This window comes from Streptopelia decaocto (genome assembly GCF_964273445.1).
Source record: "Streptopelia decaocto genome assembly, chromosome: 1".
Lineage (NCBI taxonomy): Eukaryota > Metazoa > Chordata > Aves > Columbiformes > Columbidae > Streptopelia > Streptopelia decaocto.
The window spans coordinates 64,216,177-64,224,145 of NC_138663.1; the positions used below are offsets into that span (position 1 = coordinate 64,216,177).

Below are 7,969 nucleotides of genomic sequence, written 5' to 3' on the forward strand. Positions count from 1 at the left end.
ATGCTCTGTAACCTTCACATTCACCAGTGACCTTGTTCTTAAAGATAATGTATCTTTTGCTTACCAAACTTCCCTGCGATGTTAAACCGCTCTCTTGGGAACTCTGAAGTCCTCAGTATGCAGCTAGGTAAGTGGGTAGCCTGGGAAAACAGAGTAAGTTGCAGATCATGGTAAGTCTGTATCTAATGATTTTATTATCTAGACACTGCCTTGGTAACTTTGGTATAAATACATGGGTGCAGTTTTTCACTTCAAAAAAACTTACACCTCTCATTCTTAAAATGGAGTTTATTTACACAGACTGTCTCTTATATAAAGTAGCCAAAGAAAACAGAAGAAAAAAAAAAAAGCCTATTTATTTTGGAGTTTCCAGCCGATTTTTATTTTCAGACAGCAGCTTGGTGTGCATCCTTTACAAGGTAACACGCAACATACCTGCAAAAATCTTAGAGCTACCAACCTGTACAAGACAAGCAGTGCTCTAATAAACCCTGGTGTTTAATTCCAGCAGAAATGGATGTGACCAGGCATTGGCTAAGGTTCCCTATCTTTTTAAGTGGGGCTATCAAATACTGCCTGTTAAGAGGATACCAAATGATAATCCAGGCTTGCTGAGGATATACTTGCTTAATGCACAGATGCAATACCGCTTCTTGAAAGCAAGGAAGGTTTCCCATCTCCTCTTTAGCTAATTCAAACACCTGAATAAAGGTGCCAAACAGCTGGGTTACTTCAGTTTGCAAAAAGACAAGACTTATGTAATTTGCAGAAGGAATACCAAAAGCAGATGTAGAGAAGAGTTGTGTTTGTTGAAGCACTAGGAAGTGTGCAATGGATGCATGTTTGTGGTGAACAATGAAAAAACATCATAAACCTACAGTGTTGGGGGGGTCTAATTGCATTTTATTGATATCACAAGGTGGAAGTTACTGTCTCCTACTTGATGTGTTCTAATGAAGGAAACTCAGCTCCTTAGTTTTAAAGTAACTTTTTTGCATTCATAAAGAAATAACCTACGTGGTGTCTGACACACAAAAGGTTTTTTCCTGGTTCTAAGTATGAAGGTGGTACTTTGCTCCACTGGCAGAGTGGATCTTTCTGTGCAAACATTTTACACTATTGAGAATTTGGTAAGATTTAGTCATACCTTAAAATTTTCCTCAATATGGTGTGGAGCGACAGATTTGGGAATTACACTCTCATTTCTTTTCAACTGGAGCCAGGTAAGCATCTGCAGGAACAGGCAGGGAATTACAGCTGAGAAGTTCTGCCTGTCTTCTACAAGCCAAAAACGATACATGCCTACATGGTTACATGGAACAGCTCTACTGATAATCAGAGGTGGCTCACATAGGAAAAGCACTATAGCAAACCCTTCCTAATTATTACATGAACTCATTTAGTTATGATCTGTCTCAAACGGAGATGACAGCATGGAAGTGCATTGGCCAAGAGCTCAGGATTGGCCAGGGATGCAGTGTGTAGAAGTGGCCAGCGTGCCAATTAAAGCCGTAAGGCATTGATAATCTGTCATTAAAACTAGTGTTAGAGCATTACAATGTGTATGAGATACAGCTGGAGCTCAGTTTCCCATAATACGTCTGTAAATAGTTACTTTAGCACAACTAGGGAAAATACGCGTCACTAAGGAAAATACTATGACCAGTGTTAACCTGAGCTGGGGTTTTGTTGTGCTTGAGTGCAATTTCCTTAATTGAGTGATCATCAAAAAGGGAAATATCCTCAGGCTTGGAACTGTGAAAATAAAAAGCAGATTTCCACAGTTAAATGGCCCACTGTCTTCTCCCTCAAGCACTGTAGTGTAAGAACATTATTTAAATTTTAAAAGCATCATCTTGCACACTTCAATTCACCATCTTCTCATTGCTCCAGCCCCAGCCTTCATTCTTTTCCTTTTATCACAGGTTGGCACATGAGAAGAGGCCTGTAGTTTCTAGTAGAACAGTTCACCATAATACATTTCAGTCCAGCCTGGGATCAGGCCGGGAATTTCTTTGGTCCACATACCAAAAATTTCATCTTGAGAATGGGCAGCTGCCATGTCCCTCGCAAGCACAGCTGCTCTGCTGGACGGCCTGTCCAGGTCAGAGAAAACCATGAAGACTGGTGTAGAAGCAAAATTTCTTCAAGTCATTAATTTAAAAACCTAATCCATTTGTCTCAGCAGGACTACAAAGCTGCTGGTTTTTGTGGGCCTGCACTGCTTTGCTTTTATGTGTCTTTTGTGTGCATGTTTGATTGATTGTTTTTTTTTTTTAGTTTAGAAGTTCTCTTACATATTTAGTAAGATCATGAAAGCTCATTTAGGAATTATCTTCACTACTTTCTCCAAACAATTGATCCTTTTTCTCCTAAGTATGAAACTCCAGTAACAGCATGGGTATGAATTGGTAGATTGAATATCACAGTAAGTATGAGAGAGGTTTCTGTGTGTGTGTGTGTCATTTTTAACAAAATAGTAAATATCTTTATAATTACATCAGTTTTACTCTGTGAGGATTTGTTTACATCCTAAGACTGGTTTACTGGATTGGCTCCAATCTACATCTAAGAAAGAAGTCTCACAAAGTATTCTTACCATGGCCAGTTGGGCACTCCAAGGGAACAATATGCAGGAGTGGAGATCCCTTGGCATTGGCAAAACTTAGTCACCTCTTCCTGAGGTGGCTCTCAATCTGTGAACAAAAGTACTCGGTTTCTTCAGAAGCAGAAGTTACTGCAAGGTTTAGCATCACAATGGTGACCTACCAAGCCTCACACCAGCTTTGAGAAGGTGGTTCTTTCTGCAGCTACGGTTTTTTTAAGACAGTCAGCCAGTATTTCAGATCATTTCCCCTTCTTCCCAGCCCTGCCTCCAGCAAGGCCCAATCTTCATACATTAGTTTCTCTTTCCAGCTGCCTGCCTCATTTTTCATGACCTCTTACAGTCCCCTCCAGGATCTGGTTGTGTACATCCAGCTGAAGCACCCACCTCTCCTATCATCCAGTCCTACCCATTCACCCCAGCAGTGTAGCCAGGCTTTGGTCCTATCCATGCAGCCTCTTTTTCTGTAGCTCCTGGGACAAATACTGGGGTTGTCCGAAAGGAGAAGGGTGATCCCCACCATATTCTCCGTTGCAGAGTTCAACTCTGAGCCTGCGCAAGCTCAGTGCTGCATCCCACGTTTTTAGTTACTTTAAGGTTTAGCCAAATACTGGTATATTCTCACACAGGTATCAAAAAGTTCAACCTTGACATAAAAGTTATTTCACTGCCAGAGATGTTCCATCAAGTGCAACACCTCAGATGGGTGTGATGTCAGTACTGATGAGTTTGAGAACAATTTACCCAATTATTTGCAGGTTTGTGTCTTGAGTCTGATTTGCTTCAAGAGACGATCTATCTGTTTGCGGTTGAAGTTGGAGACTCCAATGTCCTTCACCATTCCCGCATCCACCAGCTCTTCCATAGCCTAGAAACGCTACAGAATCAGACTTGCCATTGAATTAAGTTACATATATATATATATATATGGAAAAAATGCCTGTGCAAAGACTTCAGTGGTAAAAATCATCTTGGCTGGGATCCTCTTCCTATGTGGCATTAGTACAGCACATTGAATGGTGGGACACTGGTCAAAGACATGGGCTGTCATGTCATGTGTCATCATACAGATAACTAACAGCATTATTCAAGATTAACAAATATTACACGATGATTGTTTCAGTAGAACAACTATTTTAAAATATTTTATCCCTAGTAGACCTTCAGCTCCAAAATAAAAGTTTTTTTTTTAAGATAATTCCTCAGCTAACAAAATAATTATCCCATAATAAAAAGCTTGTCACTTGGAACAGAGCAGCTCAACAAGGAGCTGTTCTGAGAGAGCTAGCGCAGGATAACTGATCATCAACACCGCTTAATTTCCTAAGGGAGATGTAGCATTTAGCAGTGGCAGTATAGTATAATCAGTGCTGTATTCCCCCACACACACCTATTTTCTTCCACACTAGCAAACAAGAAACAAGATAAAATAATCTACTACCAGCCTTTAGAGCAGAAGATACACCTCTTCCAAAGCAGAAATCATTTTAATTTGAAGTTGCTATTACCTTTCCTCCAGGGCACTCCCTGCAGAGGTTCCTCATTACGTCCTAATGAGTTTTAACAACACTTCTGATTAGAGAGGACCAAGGGCATGTCTAGACCCAAAGGAAAAAGTGGCAGAGCTCTGACAGGTGGCTCCCAGGAGCCACAGTCTCAGTGCCTTGAATCCCATGGGACAGTGCACCAGGTAGAGATCCAAATAGTCCAGCTGGAGGGCAGCAAGTGTTTTCCGGCATGCTTCCTTCACCAGCGATCTCTCGTGGGACGTGGAGCTCAGCTGTGGGGGTAACCCAAAGCCTGGGAGCTGCTCTCCCAGCCTCACGACCACAGAGCATCCCTGGCAGGGGAACACACAGTGCAGGGGCAGCTCGCACTATGGCACATCTTCTGGTCTTGAGGAAATGCCACTTTTGTGCACCTTATTTTATTTGCAGTGCTGTCAGTTAAGTGAAATGAGAATCGGTTACTCTGAAATTCCAACGGTTCACACAAAAATTACAAAGGCAAAAAGCAGAACTGGTGAAAATCAACCCACCAGCTTCCAGCAGATAGAAGTTACTTTATTTTTCCTACCATTGTTGTTGAGGGAAAAAACAAAACAAAACATAACCTAGGGGAGCTAACAGGCTGAGGCCGGCAGCACAGCAGGAGTGACCATGAATACAATAGCCCTGCTTCCTATCTCAGAGGCAACTGAGAGCACGGCCTCAGTTCCTGTCTCCATGGCTGACAATGGACATGGACTACAAAAAAATCTCTCTCAAATCAAGCCATTTTTTTTTCAAGAGTTGACCTCTTCCTTCCCTCCATCCACAAAATACTCTGCCCTGACCAAGAGGAGTTAATTCCCAGACGAGCTTCATCCCCCAACACTTTGCAGGTTGGGACCTTGTCTTTCCTCCTGAGAGCTGGCCTCATGTGAGACAAGTTATCCAAGGACATACCTTACTGACAATAAGGAGGTCTTTTCACCTCACAACCCCCTCCATTTCTTTTTCATAGTGCATCCCCAACCTCACTCTCGTTCTGGTACAGGCAGGTACAATTAAAGTGGTGGTACCCAACATCGATGGCAAACTTCGCTGCATCTCTCGCTGTTCCTTGGAGAGACTGAAACAAGAAGAAAAGTCAGTGATTCCATAAATAGCAGAAAAAGAAGTTTGCTATCCTCCAAATCTGGAGACTTCAAACCCCCAAATAATGAGGTGTTCCAGTAAGGATCTTGCTTTTCTTCCATTAGAATAAAATGAGCCCTTTGGGTGCGGCCACAGGAGTCACTGATGAGTTGCCTGAGCTGGTCTGCCCTTTTCTAAGGATTGAAAATACACATTTGGACACCAGGCTATCTGAAGGTAAGTTCTCATTTGACCAGAAATTAAATCAATTTTAGTATGATATACTGGCAACATGTGGGAATGAATCGCCCCTGGAAAGCTCACTGGCCCTGCACACAGACAAGCTGGCTCTTGTTGACACAGGAGGGAGGTGAGAGGACGGCAAAACGCTACAGACAGTGCCACCTCCTGGGTAAAATACACAACCTCGTATTTGATAGCAAAGTAAATCACTTCAGAATCTTGGCTTGGAGACACTGAAGTGTTGTTTGATGACTGGATACCAATTCTGGAAAATGGCACTTCAAACAGAAACATGATTCAAAACCACCAACACATCCTACATTTAAATTTGTTATATACCCACCCATCATCTTTTTTTTAACTATTATTATTTCACTTCTCTGAGCATTTCCAATCAAAGGGTGCTTGGTTGGTTCACTTAAAAAAATAGAAATATTTTTTAAAAGAAACTGCAGTGTTTTTTGGTGTTTTTTTTTTTTCCACGAGGCTACACACAACCAAATGGCCTGGTTAGTTTTTTTTTTTTCATGTTTTCCTTTTTGCAGCCCCTTTCCCCATCTCATCCCTCCCTGTGAGTCAATACTGCAGCTCGCAGGGTGGCATGGGAACACAGGCTATAAAAAAAAGCTGCCATGCAGGGCCAAGCACTCCCTTGGGGAAAAAGAAAACCCACAGCAGGGACTGATCTGCATTGCTTTTAAGTGAAGAAGTCAATGGAGAGCAAAGGTGACAGCACACCCTGTGATTACACAAAACTCTGTAACATTAGATGTTTTACAGGAAAAAAAATCCATTGCTTCATTTTACACGGTGCTCACTGGACAGGACTTCAAGTCGGAGTGACTGAGTAAAGCAGAATCCCCATTGCTGCATCAAGACACAGAGAGTTGCAGCTGCTGAAGGAACCTTGATATTGAATACCTTTGATTAAGGAATCGCAGTGGGTTTGGGCCATGTTTTCATCGCATTAACACAAGAGATTTTTGTGGTGGCAGGGATCAAGTGTCCAAAATTTCCCTTCTGTTCAGTCCAGGACGGTTCCTGTTGGTGTCCTAACAGGGTCCTTCAGAGAGCTCACCCACGGCAGCCCCAGTGCCCTGAGAGGCCCCGCACGAAGCCCGCTTTGGTTTTTTAAGGCCTTTTTAGTCACTTTAGGCTTCTTGGCATCTTTTGTCATCAGACCAATCAAGACTGAAAGGGGTAAATAAACTCAGCCCCATTTGTGCGTGTTATGTAACGATTAGCAGGAGCTGACCAAAAAATATAGCAAGAATAATTTATTATACTTGTTATGCTTGCGGGACAGTGTTTCATGAACTCAGCAGCTTGCAATTCAATGTATTTCATTTCCGATCGCAAATCTAAGGGACAATTCACTGTGTTTGTTTTCTTTCTTAAGAAGCTTGCTCTCTTAAAATTTCCAGCTCATTTCCAGACTCCTTGTACATTTATAATTCAGTATATCCTAAAATTGTCTGTCTTGTCAGAAGTCTGTGTAAAGACCTACCCAAACTATTTTCCTGTGAAGTGCTATGTACTCATCTGCTGCCATACAAATGAGTTATTTTCAGTCTTTAAAGAGTTTATATGTATTCCCACTTCCATATCTACCAATTGCCACTTAAGTTCCTATATCTACACACACTTATCAACGATGACACTGACACAACATGCTGGGATATTAATAACTAGTGCCAAAAGCAAAAAGCAAAAAACAAACAACAACAACAACAAAGAAGTTAGGCAGAAGTTTTTACTTTTGTAGTATGTAACTTTTTTTCCATAGCTAAGAAAAATCTCCTTCTACCTACGCTTTAAAGATTTCCTGAACAACAGATGTAAATATCTGCAATACCTGAAATATTTCAAAAGGCAAGAAACACTGCACAGACGATTTGCTGCATTTTCATGACCTGAGGAGTAGATTCACTAGTCTACTGTCAGTCTCAGCGATTTCCTGGTGTCACCTTCATGGCGATGGGGAGAGGTCATAGAATCATAGAATCATTTTGGTTGGAAGAGACCCTCAGGATCATTGAGTCCAACCATAACCTAACTCTAGCACCAAACCATGTCCCTAAGAGCCTTGTCTAAATGCCTTTTAAACATCTCCATGGATGGTGACTCCACAGCTCCAGGAGGTACCTGCCAGGTCCCCAGTCCCAGGATGGGCCTCCTCGCGCAGGTGGGCAGCTCCAGGTAGGTGGCCATGTGTGGTCCCCTCCCCACCGCCACAGGCAAGGAGAGGCTGCAGCCTCTTGCAAACCTTTTGAATGGTCTTTGCCCCTCCCTCCTGCCTGCTGACTGGCTGCCAACAAGGAAAATGTGAGCAGAAGTGCTACAACAAACAAGAGAATTCAGAGATTTCACATTAATCTCGTGCTTTGGAGTATTTCAAAACTGATTGTGGTCTCCTCACGTGAATTTGTTGAGTGAGCTCATTGTGCCAGTTACACATATTGCTTTGACCAAGGTTCCAGCTGTTTGTATACCTCAGACTCTG

At 42.2% G+C, this 7,969-nt stretch overlaps 1 pseudogene across 1 annotated transcript; it reads right to left on the bottom strand.

Annotated features, from left to right (window-relative positions):
• Window positions 1-565: 565 nt before the first annotated feature.
• On the bottom strand, window positions 566-7,677 carry LOC309450990 (aldo-keto reductase family 1 member B1-like; annotated as a pseudogene). The gene is made up of 8 exons: window positions 7,612-7,677; window positions 5,053-5,218; window positions 4,269-4,385; window positions 3,350-3,473; window positions 2,600-2,696; window positions 1,674-1,755; window positions 1,148-1,231; window positions 566-701 (listed from the first exon to the last, which is right to left on the bottom strand). The product of its transcript is annotated as an aldo-keto reductase family 1 member B1-like (transcript).
• Between the last annotated feature and the right edge of the window lie 292 nt (window positions 7,678-7,969).